Source organism: Sander lucioperca, chromosome 11 (genome assembly GCF_008315115.2).
Source record: "Sander lucioperca isolate FBNREF2018 chromosome 11, SLUC_FBN_1.2, whole genome shotgun sequence".
In the NCBI taxonomy this organism is placed as follows: Eukaryota; Metazoa; Chordata; class Actinopteri; order Perciformes; family Percidae; genus Sander; species Sander lucioperca.
Window position 1 is genome coordinate 5500630 of NC_050183.1, and position 20084 is coordinate 5520713.

Sequence of the window (20084 nt, forward strand, 5' to 3'; positions counted from 1 at the left end):
CTTCATAGCTAAGTCCACAACTTTGATAAACTTATGTCTTTAGGGATTATAAACATTACTTTCTCTCGCAGTAGAGGGGTTAAGCCTCTTACAGATTTAAAGCAAATGTCCTACTTTCCTTAAGAACTGAGACAAATCTGTGATAAATTTGGCCCATTCATTCCATTGTTTTTACACTATTTCAATTCAAAGCCTGACATCTCAGCATGTAATAGGTCCAATCTTTGCCAATATAGAAAAATGTTAGCCAGCAGTTGAGAAAAGCACAGAGGTACCAGTGTCTTTAAAAGGAGCAATCACTACCTTACATAACACTGGCAAGTCCGCTGTATTGCCTCCAAGGGAGTTCACAGTTCTTCTCTCTTTATTTCGAACAAGTCTCATGTGTGTGAGCAACAACAAACACACACACAGCTATTCTATGCAGATAAAAATGGTTTATATGGGACTTTCTGTCATTGGATACATGTATGTGATCTGTGAAGGTTTTACAGCCAGCAGCAAGCAGATGATGTGCCTACATGTACGTAATGCTTCTGACCTCATATCAGTAGGTATCAAGTAGGCCACTTACCACCAGTAAGTGTGACCTTGAGGCCACTTTCCTGAAAGGCCCCGAGATGTTGCTGCACTTTATTTGCATTTTCTTTCCTCTGGAGATAAATGCAGCCCACAAGATGCTGAAGGAAATCTTGACCACTGGTTAAAGTTGTGACGCAAGTGTCTCAATCAGAAACTCGTAGGAAACAGTTACAACTAAAAAAATTAATTTGGTATTTGGTATGAATTTGAGTTGAAGGATAATCAAGCCTAACATGGGCGTGGACCCCAGTGATTGAGTTTCAGGTTGATGGAAGAGTTCAAACTGAATTCAAATATAATCAGGCTGTAGTTTTCTGCATCACGGCATCAAATACTCCTCATCCATGAAGACTTCTCTGTCACATTACCGTCACTCTGTGTAACACCTCAGTCGGTGCTCTGACAGCAGCCTGTATTTCTTTTACGAATCATCTCGGTAATTAGTCTCACTGTGGGATTGTTAAGACGCAAATCTAAAAGAAATGTGAAGGAAATAAGCCAAATTAGCTGGCATGTGGCTGCAACGCAAAAACAGCCTGTAAATGATTCTTTTTATGAAAATAAAAGAAACAATAATTCAGATCCAGAGGGGCTCATGAGTTAGTGTGTAGGTTCTTCACTTTTAGTTTAACATTGTGGAAAGCACAACTTAGATAAAAACACTGCCACACAGCGTCTCGTTTACTGCTGGTATATTTATTAATTTATGCATCTAGAAAGTTACCTGCTGTAGGTCCAACAGACAGAAGCGCTAAATGAATAAATATACCAGCAGCGAGCGAGAAAGTGCAGGAGTTTTCTTTATTTTCTTTTGAAATTAAAAGGGTTATCAGGTAATTTCACCGGCCACAAATGTTGCCCTTGTCTACATGACATGCATGTAAAGTATTGTTCGGTGCATCAGTGACAGTTGTGAGAGGAGGGACAGGTTGAGGTAGATTTGAATGGAACAAGACAGCTTTGAAATAACAAAGATGTACTGTATTAGTCGTACAACTAAATCAACAACTAACAAAAACTGCTCTGTCAACACGAGACGCAGCACAAGGGAGAGCAGAGCACACTGACTCGTAAATTTAAATGCATCTAATGGACCACTGCATGATTTATGCACTCTTCTTAAGTCATTACCACATTTTGAGTTTTAGTAGGACAAGAGTGGACACACACGTGTATCTAATTCTGCACATTCTACGTATATACAGTACATTATAGTTTTGTAATTATTAGAATGTGTAGATTTACATGCAGGTTTGATTTTGTGCATATTCAAATGTTACAGTATACTTCTCCACTTTTGGTAAAAGAATTGTTGGGCATTGTATAAATGCTCACAACCATTTTCTTTATCTAAATCTCTCTCAGTCTATGAGCACTTTTGTTTTATTTAAATGCATCTTTTTGCTTTGTTCCCCGGGCCTCGCTGTGATGAATGATTTGCATAAATCTGCAAGCTGCATGATTCCTTTTTGTTTTGAATTGCAAACATTTGTTAAAACTATGTATTGTTCAAAGTGTATATGTATAGTTCTTGTCATGAAAAATAAAAGTCTTGTTTTTTGATTGAGGAGGTAAAGGAGTACGACCCCAGTCTGATAAACAAACATCAAATGAAATGTGGCAGGTTCAGACGGGCTGAGATTGTTATGTGACGTTTGAGAGCTCTGAGAAAACTAGAAGACTATTCCCCTCTAACCTGCCGGTCCCAGTGTTTGACCGCTGAGTCATGCTCCCTCTCCACACAAACAACAGCAAACATCCAACCATCTATTTTCTATACCTGCTTATCCTGTGCAGGGTCACAGAGGGCTGGAGCATATCCCAGCATACACTGGGCAAGAGGCGAGTTTCAGCCTTGGCAGGTCGACAGTCTATCACAAGACTAACACCCATTCACACCCATTGTTGGGGTCACTTATTATTATAAATCATATTCTTTATTCCAAAACAGTTTATTAATGCTAATAAATGTATGTTTCATATTGACATTGAAAATGTGCCACCTTCAATGTGGATGTCCAATCAGTACTGGTGCTATCTGTATTCTATTGAAGAAATACATTTCCCAGTTTGTGCTATATTGACTAGCGAGTTCTCCCGCTACCATGTACCAGGATGCATTGCGTGCAAGCGGCAACTTTGCTTAGCTTTTTTAGTTAACAAAATGTCAAGAAAGGAAATATGTCTCAAAGACACATCTTGTCTTATCATGATGCAATACACAGTTAACTAAATTTGGTTTATATTGTGTACCTGTATTTTCACCAAGGACTTGATAGATAACACATGTATTTCAAAACACAAATAGGTAAAACACGTTGAAATAAGTTAAATAAAGTAGATATTATGTTAAAGAGACATTACAACTGTACCTAGACTACATAACTACAGGCTGTCCTGTATCTGCTAACACCATATCTTGTTTAGTTAATTGTTACCTTTGTGTCTAAAGGTGCTTTCAGGCAGAAAGTAGCTGCTGCCGCTGCCTCCATTCTAATGTAAACAGTAGCCACACCTTGAGGTCAGCAGCATCAGCAAGGAGAGAGGGTAGCTTACGTGAACTCACACAGCTACTTCCCACTGCTGTCTGAATCAGTGATGGTTGAACTGTGTCTGAAAAGACCATTTTGACAGATCCCTGACTGATGGAACCATCAAACTTTGACATTTTAAGTCCCTTGATCCAGCACAGCTGCATCTGTCTCACAGTTTGAAGTACTGTGACGTTTCCTCTCACGTTATAGAATAGTTAGGACAGAGTATTTTGGGGTTAGAGAAGCAGGCTTGTGGTTTAAAGTTTAAACTGTCTCTTGGTTGTTGCTTGTAAACCGTCACCTCCCTGACAATCAGAAAAGAGCTTTTCCTTTTCCACATCCAGCAGATTCAGCAACATTCTGTCTGTGTTTGAGTGAGTTTGCAACAACCTCAAGTTTTTTTATTTACTTGTATCAATCAGTACAGTATGAAAGTATAGAGTCCTTCCAGTAGAAACACAAATCAAGAAATAACTATGTACATCTCAAAAGAGGCGTTCACTTTGAGGATAATGTCCTCCTATAAAGCAAGTAATCCAGACAGTCATTTCCATGGCTTCTTTATCATTGTTACTTATCTGGAAATGTGTATTGTTTCCTTGCGCTCCTCTCTACATTGGAGGACCTAATCTCCATTTATATTGCTACTTAATGCTCTGGGTGCTCCCTAAACAGCAGACAGGCCTCACGCTAGGCCAATACTACCGATATGTGTACAGAGAATACTCCTCGTGGGTCTACTGTATGTCAGTTAGAAGTAGAGCTGGGGGTAAACGATTATTTATTAAACGATTAATCGGGCGATTATTTTATCGATTAGTCGACTAATCTAATTGGACAATTAATATAACGATTATTTTTCTGTTGCTCGATTAATAAAAACCATAATGTATCTCAAATAAATACCAAAAAATTCTTAATATATTTTATTAAACAATTTTGCACAGCAAAAAATCTTCTGCTTTACACAAAATAAAATAATTATTTTACTGTTATACAAAATGAAAGGCCAGCCTGTTTACTCTTTTACAGTACCAACATAACTCAAAACTCTTGTTCAAAAAAATCAAGTTGTAGTGCAAAAAAGAAAAACACTGCAGTGAACAGTACAGACATTCCTGAGAGTGTTTAACACAACATAACAGTCCCAACATAAAACCTGATGCATAATCAAACTCACTCTCTTAACTGCTATTCTGTAGGTTTACATGCTAATGCCGCTGTGCACTTTGGTGGTGCTAGGCTAACCAACGCATCTTAGCTCTCTGTGCAGTTTGTTCGTGCTAGGTTAGTAGCTAACGTTCACGTTAGCTAACGTTAGCTACTATAGATAGCTGTGTTCTGCAGCCGTAAGCTAGCTACCATTCAAGCCAACATTAGATGATAACTAACGTTAGCTAAACACAGCTGTCTAGGCGCCAGTAGCTAGCTAACGTTAACTACTAACCTAGCACGAACAAACTGCACGGAGAGCTAAGATAGTTAGCTAGCACCACCTAAGTGCGCAGGCTACACAACACACTACACAAACATGAAATTAATTTAGCTAACGTTAGTACTTGGGACTATATTTGAAGTATTCCCATACCTTCGATGATTAAGGGCGAGCTGTTTTTTTAGGACTTTTTCTTTTCATGAGGCTTTTTGCAAGGCTTTGTTGGGAATTCTGTGAGGAGGTTGCTGTTTCCTGCAATGTTTTGGTCTCCCACATGTGTGTGTGGCGAAGCGTCGACGCAAAAATACGACGTCGACGTAATTTTGACGTCGATGCGTCGACGTCATCGACGCGTCGCTGCAGGCCTAGTTAGAAGGGTTGAGTAGAGAGTAAATGTGCGCGTGTGTGTGTGTGTGTGTGTGTGTGTGTGTGTGTCTTTAAAGATGGTAGAAGAGAGATAATGGATGTGATAGTTATGTATTTAATGTGTGTATGTTTAGTTTGTATACAGTAAGTGATTGGTTGACAACTCTTGAATCAAAAGATGGAAAAGCAGTGACATGGGAGTAAAACAACTGCCTGATTATTGAGTTAAAAACAACTGGAGTATATGCAGTTAATATTTAGATCTGAAACTAATTGATCTAATTGATACAAACTGATACAAATTGAGCCGTAAGCTTGACTTTTTTAAGTTTGTTTATAGGTTTTTAAGTTCATGATAACAGATTATCAGAGCTTTTGTGTCAAAGGACATTATGTCAGCGTTGACACTTATTATCAGACTTCTTCACAGTTTCCTGAGGAGCTGACATTTAGCACCAGAATTAAGTATGAATTACTAATGAATTAATCATTATTTGAACAAATGTAAAAAACTAGAGCAAACATATCATCCAAATTAATGTTTTGACATGACATTGGTAATAGACAGAGGTGTGGACTCGAGTCATGTGACTTGGACTCGAGTCATGAATTTGATGACTTCAGACTCGACTCGACAAAATGTACAAAGACTTGCAACTCGACTTGGACTTTAACATCAATGACTCGTGACTTCACTTGGACTTGCGCCTTTTGACTCGAGAAGACTTGCTACTTCCCATGAAAAACACGGCCGCACCGCTCTCAGTTTATCTGCATCTGTGAAAAAAATGTGCACCACCTGTATGCATGCAGAGAGCACGCGCGCTGCCTGCCAATCACTGTAGTCCCACGTTGTTTTGATTCGACAGCATCTAAGCAGGCACATTGCAAGACAACCAATGAAGCACAAGCAACAACGCGCCAGTTGGCAAAATGATACCGAAGATAGTTCCGTTTGGCTATAAAAATTACGAGGTAGTCGACAAAAAAAGAGTTGCAATTTGCAAAACGTGCAGGCCCTTATTTGATTAATGTCATTGTATAAAAAGAGGTTTAAATAAATACAAATCTTACAGACATACATGATTTGTATACATTTTATTTCTGTGGTAAGAGGACTTGAAATGACTCGAAACTAAAATGGTAGGACTTTGGACTCGACTTGAGACTTGTTGGCTTTGACTTGTGACTAGACTCGGGACTTGCCTCATCTTTGACTCGACTTGACTCGGGACTCGAGGGCAAAGACTTGAGACTTACTTGTGACTTGCATAACAATGACTTTGTCGCACTGCTCAATGTGAGCATCATACCTAACAAAACAAACTACAGTATTCAACTTCAAAAAGTTTCATAAAACACCACCATTCATTCAACTTTGCAAAAATAAAAATGCATTGAAAAGAAAACAATTTTCAAGAGTACAAGAAAAGTTCACGGATTCATTACCATTATCTCTTTGTATTGTATACAATTACAATTACATCAATGCTTTTATTTAGTATGTAAAATATGGCATTATTTTAAATAGATTGGGTTCCTGTAAAAAAAAAAAAAAAACAGCTGAATCTTTTCAAATTGTTGAAGATGTTCTCAAATGTAGACAGACATATGACTTAAATGACACTGCAATCAAGTTCTAACTAAATGTACTACTGGCTGTTTTGTTCTTTGAGTGAACTTGGCTAAAGGGAAATTAGATTATTACTCACTCTGATGTTTTAAGATGACGTCTGAAATTAAACCTCTTTTTCCCCTCTAACAGATCATCTGAAATCACACTCAGTTTATCTGTACATTTGACCGAGAATATTGTGTGCAGAGACAAATCATGTGGATGCTGTTTTTGTCCAAAGTGTAAATCTGTCTGACGGCCGCCTGCTTGGCTCCAAATCACCTGCTGTTCCATCTCACCCTGCAGTATGACTTCACAATGACGGAGGCACTGAGAACTACACACAACAAACTGGATTTCTTCACCATTACAAGTGCTGTTGTGTTGCCAAGAGAGATGCAATTTTTACTCCTTTGTATGAGATTATATACCTTTTATATTCATTTATATTCTGTGAAGCATCACTAATAGAGACTTCCAGATAGAGCAGAAACCTGCAGGGTGAAGGAACAACCAGCTCCTGGGAGACTAGAGTGGAGGGAGATTACATTTGATTTCTGGCTGAGGTGACACTTCGCCACATCCACACAGATGCATTCACAGTGAGGATGTTGTGATCCAGCCTGCTGCGTCATCAGGCCCTATGTATAACGTTAAAGGCACCTTCTCTCTAGTGCTGATGCCATTGTTTATCTAAGATAAATGCTCCTGCTAACTTATAGGTGCCTAAAAGTGGATACATTTAATAAAACAACAATAGAGAAAATACATTTAGCATTTTCAGGTGGCATAGCTGGCTTCACAATTAATCAGCAACTTTTTCGATAATCAAATAATTGTTTCAGTCATTTTATAGCAAACTGAATAGTGTGTGTGTGTGTGTGTGTGTGTGTGAGTGTTTGTGTGTGTGTGTGTGTGTGTGTGTGTGTGTGTGTGTGTGTGTGTGTGTGTGTGTGTGTGTGTCTGTGTGTGTGTGTGAGAGAGAGAGAGAGAGAGATTTGCACAGTGTGATATAATCAGCTGCACTGGCTGTCCTATCCAAGGCAGTTCAGCTGATGAGACTTTGTTGTTGGATTGTTTGGAAGATTTCATTGGCTGTCTCATAACATTTGAGTCTAATTTGACAGAATGGTGATACTCTTATCTAAAAATATCCAACTTTCCGTTTGAACATGAGACTAAACCAGACTAAAACAAAATGTGAGTGTGTGTGTGTGTGTGTGTGTGTGTGTGTGTGTGTGTGTGTGTGTGTGTGTGGTGTGATTGTGGTGGCCGTCTCTCAAATTGTCTGCCTCATCAGTGTGAAAAATGGGTTTACCTTCAGTGTGTTTGTTGGGGTGATACATAGGGAGCGTCTGCAGGCAGAAAATTGTACGATCCCTCATCAGCATTGCTTTTCTGACAACATTTAAAATGTGTGCAATGTTGGTTCTTTTTTTAACACAGATATTGTGATTTAAGGCCTTTTGCGTGGCAAAAGAGTTTGATTGTCATAAATGCATGGACAAGTTAGTTTCATTAAACTGCTAGTTTGCTTTCTTATGTAGATGCCACATACAGTACTTATAATAACATAGTGATATATAGTATTACTATTTTGGCCACCAGGGGGCAGAAAATATCAAAATACACAGCCACCACCACATCTCCAGCTTATACAGTTGTCAGGGCTAAAGTGTTAACAGTTTCAATTCCAGGGGACATTGATTTGGAGATGTGTCTCAGTCCACCTGAATATTCACTCTCCTTTTTAGGCCTGGTTTGCTCTCCACAAAATATCTGGGTTTTTAGCTTCAAGATATTTGACTTCCTCCACAAGCTAGATGCATCCTTGCTAAGGAGGTACAGTAGCATACAGTGATTCAACCAAATAGCAAATAATTGGTTCTGAAAAAAACAAAACAAATGAGCTAAAAGAGGCTTAATATCACTGTAGAGCTGTGGAGTGGTAATTCTTTCACATTACAGGGCCATTTGATTTAATGTTAATGTCAAAACGTAGTTTCAAGATATATTACATTGATTCAGTGTGGCAGGTGTTCTGTTTTAAAAGAATACATATTCCTTCCGAAACACATGCATTCATTAAGATGTATAATTACTTCAATGTTAGAGTTTAATGCTGCATTTCTCAATTCCTTGGTCAGTTTACATAATAATAATCAATTATGTTTCTGTTGGCATTGATTTGAGTCCTTCATTTTTATCTTTGCCGACAGGGGAAGATTAAAGTCCTTGTGTCCCACCCACAAACAACATAGTGTGAAGAATCCACCTACCAAAACACACAAGTAATGAAAACATATAAAACCGCAAAACATTTTTCATTACAGAACCTATTTGTATACCAGCAGCCCCTCTACTCAGCCTTTGCGTTGCTTATTTTATAAAAAAAAGTGACTTTGAGGACGAGTGCAGCACAGTATAGAAAGATACTGTCAGTCATACTTTGAAATAGAATTATCTATAGGTCATGTTAAAAACGGCAATACAGTTAATTTCCTTCTAATTAAACCCCAAACCTTTACTTTTTGACCCACAGAGCAGTCCTGTGGGGGTAGGAGAACTAAAGAGACAGAATTGCTCAAATTGCAAATGGCCAATTAAGAGCCAAATGCTTTGCCCGTGAATCTGGAAGTTAAATGGCAAAGTGTTCTCTGGTGTCCTGTACGCTGGGCTAATGCCGCACTATCTACTTGTTGTAAAGTGAAGGTGAAACAGCTCATTACGTCAATGACACCATCATCACTGGTGTGTTTTAAAATGACATCATAGATCCCAAAACATCTCAAACTTCTCTCTAGTAGTGACTCAAATTGACCTCTAAATGAACAAAATGTTGTGACTTTGAGAACTCAGCATTTTTGTGTATGTGAATCCAGGTTTTTTTTTAAATTTGGAAGGCGGAAGGAGTTGTTCTTCCAAATTTCCTATTTAACACCCTTGTGCAGATGGATGAGACCTCTGCCTGGTCAGCCAGCAAGAGTAATTCTTAACTAAAATTAGACAAAGGAGAAGAGTACAGGGATAAAAATAGGCACATCTTTTTTTTTCTCAAGCAGAGCTATTTCTGTCTCATTTCCTCATACAAATCCTGACAAGTCATTATTTGAAGCCATTATTTCTTCTTGTTTTGGCAGCTGGGTCATTGGCATCGTTATTCAAAGTGTCATCCAGGATTTTCTCCAGGGACTGTTAAAATATACTGTAGTTACTAATGCTGAGATCACTGTAGTTAAAGGTTAAAATTATGAATTAGATTTGATCACTTTTCAATCATTTTTAAAGCGTGACTATACATGTCACATTAGCTATTTTTGAGTTGTTATTTTTAACATTTTCCCAAGGCACAGTTTAAATGTTTTTTGGCATATTTTACTATGTTGATAATTTTGTGTTCTTATCTTAAATATTTTCTCAACAGCTCCCTCAGCCCACTTTCCTATCTCAAATCTTGTAACATATTGACAACCCTTTAATTACTGAATACCTGACACGTATGTCCTGCTTGACAGTCCAATAATTACATATCTTCATATTAGACAGTAAAATCTGGAGAGTCGATTGTACTGTAGCAGTACTTAACACATGTAAAAATAATGAATACTCCCTCTGTAGCCCTAAAAAGTGTCATTTTATTTGAGCTACAGAGTTTGAAGTTTCAAAGTGCTTATATATTGTTTAGATTCTTATTTTGGGATTTATGGTGATATTCTGGTATATGTGAAAAGCAGTCTGTTTTTAACAATAATCATTAATACATTCATATGTTGATATTGCTAAAGATTGTTTCTATTATGTGATATTTTCTCAATGCACAACTAAACCATGGACAAAAGTGTGATGGTTTTCATAAGATTTCATGCATTTGATACAGTTTCTACAGGTGGCACTGTTTTTTAGTTTAGCCATGGTTGTAAACACAGTGATCACCCCTAACTACCATATCATTAACAACCATGTCCATTTATTTTTTTCTGAACAAACTGCTGCATGAAAATTCAGAAGTATTCCATGTATCGTATAAATGTTTCCTGGAAAAGACATGCGTTCGCATCTCTGGAGACAGATTGATAATCTATTCATTCACTGAGGGACTATACCATTTGTATACAGAACTTGTATACTGTCTTGAGCAAAGTATTTCATGGAAAGAAATGGTATTAAAAATATTTGTGTCCACTGGGCCAACATGACAAGTTTCAGTACCTGACAGATTCCATTTTTAGCAGCGAGTGAGGAGGTGTCGTGGTGACCCCAGCTCCATGTTCCTGCAGCCCGCCTGGGGGGGGTGCAGCTGGCAGACAGAGATTGGGCTCAGCTGGCACTGCTGGAGACTCTTCCAGGAGAGGGAGGCGCTGTGTTTTCCAGCGCCAAAGGCCAGGACTGCCCCTCAGAGCTGAGGCTGCTTGTCCATATGTGCTCTTGTTTCTCTATACTTATGAAGACTATTGCCTCATAACAATACAAGGACGAGCTAAAGCTGCTCTGCAGGTATTAACAATGTGCTGGTCCTCACTCGTTTAAAGACTTGAGGTTAGTATAAAATTTAGTAATAGATAGGTTCAAGGTTAAATGTTACAGTTAGAGCTTGGAGTTAAAGAATACAAATACTTATAGAGTAAAGGTGTGTGTGTGTGTGTGTGTGTGTGTGTGTGTGTGTGTGTGTGTGTGTGTGTGTGTGTGCGTGCGTGTGCGTGTGCGCATGCGTGCGTGTGTATGCTTGTGGCAACATGTTAATGAAATACACTAAATTGTGTTTTTTTATTTTATTAATCGCATTAAAGTGCTCATATTATGCTTTTTGGCTATTCCCCTTTCCTTTATTGTGTTATATATCTTTTTTGTGAAAAAGTCCACCCCAAAGGGACTTACCATCTCCAACAGAAAACACTGTTCACAAACTGCTCCAAACAGCTCTATTGTAGTCTAGCCTTTACTTCCGTGACGAACGTGCATCACTTTGTAACACACGTTATAATGCGAGCTCCTCACGGATGACTGAGTTTCTTACCCTATCTCTAAGGGAGACGCCAGCCACCCTCCTGAGGAAACCCATTTCGGCCGCTTGTACCCTGGATCTCGTTCTTTCGGTCATGACCCAGCCTTCGTGACCATAGGTGAGGGTAGGAACGAAAACTGACCGGTAGATTGAGAGCTTTGCCTTCTGGCTCAGCTCTCTTTTCGTCACAACGGTGCGATAAATTGAATGTAATACCGCACCCGCTGCGTCGATTCTCCGACCAATCTCCCGCTCCATTGTCCCCTCACTCGCGAACAAGACCCCAAGGTACTTGAACTCCTTCACTTGGGGTAAGGACTCATTCCCTACCTGGAGAAGGCACTCCATCGGTTTCCTGCTGAGAACCATGGCCTCAGATTTAGAGGTGCTGATCCTCATCCCAGCCGCTTCACACTCGGCTGCGAACCGATCCAGTGAGTGCTGAAGGTCACAGGCCGATGATGCCATCAGGACCACATCATCCGCAAAGAGCAGCGATGAGATCCTCAGCCCACCGAACTGCAACCCCTCTCCACCCCGACTACGCCTCGATATCCTGTCCATAAATATTACAAACAGGATTGGTGACAAAGCGCAGCCCTGGCGGAGGCCAACTCTCACCTGAAACGAGTCCGACTTACTGCCGAGAACCCGGACACAGCTCTCGCTTTGGTCGTACAGAGATTGGATGGCCCTGAGAAGAGACCCCCTCACCCCATACTCCCGCAGCACCTCCCACAGTATCTCCCGGGGGACCCGGTCATACGCCTTCTCCAGATCCACGAAACACATGTAGACCGGTTGGGCATACTCCTAGGCTCCCTCCAGGATCCTTGCGAGAGTAAAGATCTGGTCCATTGTTCCACGACCAGGACGGAATCCACATTGTTCCTCTTCAATCTGAGGTTTGACTATCGGCCGAACCCTCCTTTACAGCACCTTGGAGTAGACTTTACCGGGGAGGCTGAGAAGTGTGATACCCCTGTAATTGGCACACACCCTCTGGTCCCCCTTTTTGAAAAGGGGAACCACCACCCCGGTCTGCCACTCCTTAGGCACCATCCCAGACTTCCACGCAATGTTGAAGAGGCGTGTCAACCAAGACAGCCCCTCCACACCCAGAGCCTTGAGCATTTCTGGACGGATCTCATCAATCCCAGGGGCTTTGCCACTGTGGAGTTGTTTGACTACATCAGTGACTTCCGCCTGGGAAATTGACAACAATCCCCCATCATCCTCCAGATCTGCCTCTACCATACAGGGCGTATTAGTCGGATTTAGGAGTTCCTCAAAGTGCTGCTTCCACCACCCTATTACCTCCTCAGTTGAGGTAAACAGCGTCCCATCCTTACTGTACACAGCTTGGATGGTTCCCCGCTTCCCCCTCCTGAGGTGGCAAACGGCTTTCCAGAAGCACCTTGGTGCCGACCGAAAGTCCTTCTCCATGTCTTCTCCGAACTTCTCCCACACTCGCTGCTTTGCCTCTTTCACGGCAGAGGCTGCAGCCCTTCGGGCCCTTCGATACCTTGCAACTGCATCCGGAGTATCCCGGAAAGACTCCTTCTTCAGTCGGACGGCTTCCCTGACCACCGGTGTCCACCACGGTGTTCGTGGGTTACCGCCCCTTGAGGCACATAAGACCCTAAGACCACAGCTCCTCGCCGCAGCTTCAGCAATGGAAACTTTGCACATTGTCCACTCGGGTTCAATGCCCCCAGCCTCCACAGGGATGCACGAAAAGCTCCGCCGGGGCACCATTTGAAAGGGAGCTAAACAGGCTTTCCAACGGTATAAGATTTATTGCCAAAAAGCATTGTTACCACAGAGAAATAATCTACCAAAGACAAATTTCCTTACTTTTTGTGCTAAGTTTATATAAAAATTGTTTTCATTTTGATTAATCCAGTATACAGCTTCCTGATGATAAGTAAAAATAGAGGATTAAAAGTTAAGCATGACACAGAAGGTGATTTAAGGGATGGCAGGTGTTCTGTGTCATTTTGAAATGTGATACGGAGTAAACAGATCGAATTTAAATTCTTACAACCCTGGGCCCAATATCAGGAAGGCAGTAATCTAAATTATCTGATGAACCTCATGATTGAACAGTTTGTTCCAGGCTCTCTTTGTTCCCGCTGTGCACAGAAATCAAACAAGTCCCAGGGGGCTTTTACCTATTACTTAAAGGAGATGTTGAGGGAACATTTATCATTTGTGGAATTGTCGTGAGCTATAGTTATATTTATATCTTATATATTTAATCTCATCTGTGCTTTTAGGCCATTTACATAGCAAATTACTCTGAATGTAAAACAAACTGAATGTATAGTTTTTCTGTGACTGTTGACATTTGTATGTGTGTCTGTTCCCACAAGCAGGTTGCAGATGCACCAATAGGATGCTTCCGGAGGGCAGCTGCTGGAGTCCACTGAGCCAAGAGAAGATGTATGTTGGTCTTTGTGTCAGACATGAGGAACTACACAGTCATTGAAAGCTTAATGCATAAGCATTGCATAGTTTTTGAATGCAAAAACAAAGAAAGCATGTATTCTGTGAGTAACACAGAAAGAAAAAAACAAGTTTTGCAGCTTTGAATTTTGAATTTTTTGAATTTTATTTTCTATGTACCCACAGCAGGTGATGTGGTGGTTAAAGCTGCATTTCACCATTATGGGTTAAGTAACCTCATAGCAACAGAGCCTTGACAAGACTCCAGCAGGTACAGTCACAACCTTTCAAATGTAAGTTCAGTATTCACTTGCTTTTTTATCCCTGGGCTGGTCCTCCCAAGTTCTGAGGGAAAAAAAAGCCCAGACTGCTCTGATTGTGGATTGAGCGTTTTGATACATGCAAATGACACTTTTTACAATATGGGACCTTTAAGATTTCTATTCTATTTCTATACATGAACTGAATCTCCACCAATATCTTTCTCTCAGCTTTTCTAATGACTCCATGAAGCAAAAAATACTGTGAAGAATGGGGGCTTGAGTGCTAAAAAATCAGTCGGCCACATCTCTGTCGTATGTTCCACTTATTCTTTATAACAGGCCTCTGTTGGTCATTAACCCCAGGTAATCAGGTGTACCATCCCAGCTGAAAAGCCGCCTGGTTACTGCAAGCTATTTTCCAGTTGAAATGTCTTAGTTTGGCTGTAATGGGCTCCTCCTCATTTTATGGCCTCTTATGTTCTTCAGCACATTGCCCTTTTCACACGCAATTACCCCCTCAGCTCTATTTCAGGCTCATTAGCAGGACTTGCAGGCTTATCTCTCCCTAAAAGCAGCAGGCTTCAAGGGATATGACAAGTTCTTCTGCTTCTGGAAGAGAATTGTTTAGCTCATCTAAAACTGTAGAACTGTAAAGCTATTGAATTTCAAAATGAGAAGCTAAAGTGAGCATTTTTTCTTATAATAGAAAGGATCACCAAGGGAAGATAAACGCAAGTTTGAAATTATATCGAGTGATAGTTTCATCACTTCGACTACTGACACTGTATTGTATTAGCACTAAGGATTTCTGCTGCAGATTCCTCCATGCTTTTTTAAAAATCACCTTGGGATAGTCCATCAGAAACTGCAAAAGAGGTTTGATCCCAACAACAACCTTGCAACCTTTAACGGTTTTTATGAGAAATAATCTAATCCTCTGCTCTCTACCTCATTGTGTGTTTGTGTGGATAAAAGAGGGTCAGCTGCTTATTGTCAAATGTAAGCCCATGTAGCAGAAGCTCAATTGCATTGCTTTGGGAACATTAGATAACCTTCAGAGCAGGGCATAAAACACTATAGTCAGCAAATACGTCATATAGTGACATTGCCTCATGGCGAGGTCACCTGCCAGCTTGTTAGATATAACTGACCTTTTGAGAACAGGTCTTTTTGGCAAATAAATTGTTTTGTCTCTTGGACATCTGCACTGTGAGGTTTAAGAAAAATGTAATAATAAGTCATATTTTGTAACATTATGAGAAAATCCGCTCCAGGATTTTTTTAAACTTAAAATCAAACGCAAATTTGCCAGTAGTAACATTCTTTAGAGAAATGTTTTCAAAGTGCAGAGAGTTTGAGATGGTCAGGCGGTTCACATTTAGAGCTTTGTTCCCAGGCTTTGGCTGTCAGGATGTTGCTTGACCCGAGGAAATGAACGATTGTTTTTGAAGTTCAGTAAAGTAGGACATTTCGGTGGATGCAAGTGAAAGTCAGATACATAGTTTTGAATCCACAACTGGAGCTGCCAGTACACTAAAGCCAGTTTAATAAGGAGATATTAATTTGAAGTGTATAACAATATTTATTAGCAACAGGTTAGCAACAGAGAAAGACTTTGGCATTTACTGTAGTCGACTACACTTAGGCGAGGCCCATATGAAGATAATAATAATAATAATAATAATACGTTTTATTTGTAACACACTTTATATTTAAGCAAATCTCAAAGTGCTACATAGAAATGCTAAGGAGAAAAAAGTATTAAAACTAAAAGAAACAACAAAAGGACAAGGAAAGGGGTAGGTAATCAGCCAAAAGATCTGCTAAAAAGGTGGGTCTTAAGGCCACGTTTAAAAGCGTCCACAGTCTGTGGTGTCCTCAGGTGGTCGGGGAGAGCATTCCACAGCCTGGGAGCAGCTGAGCAAAATGCCCCATCGCCCATAGTACAGAGCTTGGTTCTGCGGGGTTTCAGGAGATAGGCTGAACCAGAGCGGAGGGAACGTGTGAATGTACTGCAGCTTCAGGAGGCTTTTCCAGAGATCCCAATGAGGAGCGCATTGCAGTAGTCGAGCCTGGATGAGACAAAGGAATGGACAATAGATGTTGTGGTCCACGGTGTCAAACGCAGCAGTTAAGTCCAGGAGAATGAGAAGACATGGGGAGCCAGCGTCTGCCGTCCTCAGTAGGTCATTTGTAACCCTGACCAGAGCTGTTTCCGTGCTGTGGCCTTGGTGGAAACCAGACTGGAACTTCTCATACAGGTTGTTTTGGGTTAGATGGTCCTGAAGCTGTGTGGCAACAACTTTTTCCAGCACCTTGGAAAGGAATGGAAGATTTGAGATGGGCCTGTAGCTGGCAAAGACTTCTGGATCTGCTGTAAGATAAGTGATAGGACAAGATGAGTCGAGATGCAGGAGATGGTGGCGTGAAGTCAGCAGGTAGGATGATGGAAATGTATTGCTAAATGACAGTAGGCACAACTGGAGCCACATGTGCAAAACTCTAACCACAGTCTGCACAGCAGCAGTTCATGTGAATCAAACTCTAGTTCGTTTTTCATTGCTTGAACACAGTTTTAAAAATTCTACACACTTATCCCATGGCTTTAACCACAACCTGCACAACACTGTGGATCTACAGCACTTTGTTCAAATGTTTAACACACTGCTGTCAAAGCTCTTAACCACAAATTCAAAACAGAATGGTGCATTTCAATTCAACCTGGTGCATTTCAAATGCTGCTGATTGTAATTTCAGCTGAAAGCCTGAGCAGGTGTCTTTTGTTTTAGACTTGTTAGTGAACACATACTGTGTATATATATATATATATATATATATATATATATAGGGAAAGCTCAGAAAGACTTTTTAAAATAAAAAAAACACCAAATAAGAATGAAACAGTTATACACGTTATAAAATAAAATCATGTGAAAGAATTTTACTCTTTTCTTTAAAGAAAATATTGATTTGTGTGAAGTCACTGAAATAATTCAACTGTAAAGATTAAAAATGTTTTTAATTTTCTGTCTTGGTGTTTGATGTTAGTGATTTTACTGTCAGTGTGTTCTGAGTGACAGTGTGTGTTGTCTCAATGAGGATTGTTTGGCTGCACTGAGCCTGTTTTGGGACGTATGAAGAGTTGTGTTGCTTTCGAATGAGTTTGCAGGTTATGTGAACTGTTTAGCTCAGGTGACTGTTGGTAATGCAAACTGTGGTTAAACTTTTGCACATCAGCATGGCTTCAGTTGTGACCAGTGTCGTTTAGTAATCGAAAAAAAACTGTAAATCTCTTTGAACATCCTGGAGGTTTTGGTGGGGATGGTGGTGGGTTGTGCAATATTGCAACAGGAGAAAATAGCAGAAGTTAACCCATAGAGAAATAAAGGCTCTTCCATATTGAACGTTTCCCAAAGCTTCATGATGATGTGATTGTTTTTACACCAATGCAGGAGAGCTGTTTAGGATATACCAAAACCTCTGGAGACTTATGCCAGACATCCCAGGTAGGAATGCTGTTGTTTATAGGATGCATGGATTAAAAGATAAAAAATAAATAAAAATAAAATGTATTTTGAATCAGTACAGATGCAATCAGATCATAACTGTTTTTGTTTAAGAAAGGTACATTTCAGCAGTTTGTAATATATTTCTAACTCATATGCTGAGGTGCTTCCACAAGCTCTGCAGGGTCGTAGCTATATATCATTGAGGACACTAAGGTCATGTCATCTGTATTTCTGTTTTTATTGTTTATTTAGAAATTGGGGTATTTATGAGCTGGTTGTGTCATATTTAAATTTGACTACTTTAAGGCCAATAAATCAATAAAGGTTTTAGCTTAAGTTGTGTAATGAACTGGATGATTTAAACCGCGTCTCCTTTTTTTCCCCTTTCAGACAATCAAAGTCCCAAAAACTGCAACGTCTTTATCTGCAATCACTGAGACACAGGAAAGGACTAAAATACATCAGTTACTCAAATCGGGATAAATAATAAATACATCAGACTGCTTACTTCATTTGAAGACGAGAATAGCTTTGTGATGCAACATCACAGAAAAGGACTTAACAATAGCTAAATGTGCAACACAGCTGCAATTCAGAGCGGGATGAAATATTTAGCAGCACAACTCTTCACTTGAGTTATATAATATGTTGGTGTTCTTCAGACATCTGTTTGATTTTGTTCTTTCAGTGATTGGTTAAGAATTATTAGGAAGCTGAAATTAACAATCCAGGGTACAAGTGGCCGAAATGGGTTTCCTCAGGAGGGTGGCTGGCGTCTCCCTTAGAGATAGGGTGAGAAGCACAGTCATCCGTGAGGAGCTCGGAGTAGAGCCGCTGCTCCTTTGCGTCGAAAGGAACCAGTTGAGGTGGTTCGGGCATCTGGTAAGGATGTTCCCTGGGCGCCTCCCTAGGGAGGTGTTCCAGGCACGTCCAGCTGGGAGGAGGCCTCGGGGAAGACCCAGGACTAGGTGGAGGGATTATATCTCCAACCTGGCCTGGGAACGCCTCGGGATCCCCCAGTTGGAGCTGGTTAATGTGGCTCGGGAAAGAGAAGTTTGGGGTCCCCTGCTGGAGCTGCTACCCCCGCGACCCGATACCGGATAAGCGGACGAAGATGGATGGATGGATGGATGAAATTAACAAAGACATTTCATTTTGGTTTACATTCTGTCCTTTCTGATTTAGCTGCTTATTTACCATTTCCCACTTAACATCATCAGAACACCCATATCTGATGTAACTGTCTCATCCCTCTGTGTGTGTGTGTGTGTGTGTGTGTGTGTGTGTGTGTGTGTGTGTGTGTGTGTGTGTGTGTGTGTGTGTGTGTGTGTGTGTGTGTAGCCCTGAGGTGAATCTGATAAAGCAAAGTTGTGTTACCCTCATTCAGTCTCTTCATTCACAAGCCTTGCAGTCTGGCACAACATAGGATTTTTTCCTTTACAGAGGACTGCTCCACTCATAGGCGGAATTTACAGGGGGGGGGGTTACAACCCTCCCCCCCAATAATCAAAACTGGCCAGTGCAACCCCCCCAAAAACCTATTATAATTTCCTTTACATAAATAAAGACATTTGAACTATAACTTGGTGCAGAAAAGGCGCAAATTGTTGCCGAAAAATCCACCAGAATGCAGGAAATTAAGTGTTTGATATGCTCAAACTTTCAGTTTTACTCAAAAGTGGAGCTCTCAACCCCACCAATGTTGAACCCAAAGTTACGTGTTGAAAGAACAGTTTAGAAAGTGCTGCTACAATGCTGTTACAGTCATTCCCCTGCTACAATCATGGTGCAGAGACACAAAGAGCACAGGAACAGAAGACCAGGAAGTACTGACCAATCAGAGCAGAAAAATGGGCTTTTTCAGGAGGGGGGCTTTAAGAATATTCAGATAGTATGAGAAAAATAATGTTTTTTTGAACATTAAAGCATGTAAACCTGTTCCAGTAGAAGCAGTTTGACTGACAATAGAAACACCACTGGGAACATTTTTACGAAGTGAAACCGTTAATGTATTAACCTTTATTAATTAGCAGGCATCCCAGTCCCAGACCCCTCCTCAGTGTTTTCCACTCAACATCTTCATGAACTGACCTGTGGGATTTATTTTTTTAGCTCTAAAGATCCATTTTGACCTTGTGGAAAGAGAGCAATGATTAATTTTTTAGTAATAACATCATAAGGTTGTTTCTTTAATTAACGGCCACTGATGAAAAAATAAATAAAGCAGTAATATTTAACTGCTAGAATGTCTGATGATCTAAATTGCAGACACGTGTTAATCAATTCTAGATTGTGTTAGATAAAGTTTCTTATGATCTCTCCTTGTTTTC

General features: G+C 40.3%; 1 long non-coding RNA gene across 1 annotated transcript; it reads right to left on the reverse strand.

Annotated features, from left to right (window-relative positions):
- Positions 1–15810: 15810 nt before the first annotated feature.
- On the reverse strand, positions 15811–19859 carry LOC118496266. Its single transcript, XR_004898813.1, has 2 exons — positions 19772–19859; positions 15811–16616 (listed from the first exon to the last, which is right to left on the reverse strand). It is a non-coding gene; the product is annotated as an uncharacterized LOC118496266 (long non-coding RNA).
- Between the last annotated feature and the right edge of the window lie 225 nt (positions 19860–20084).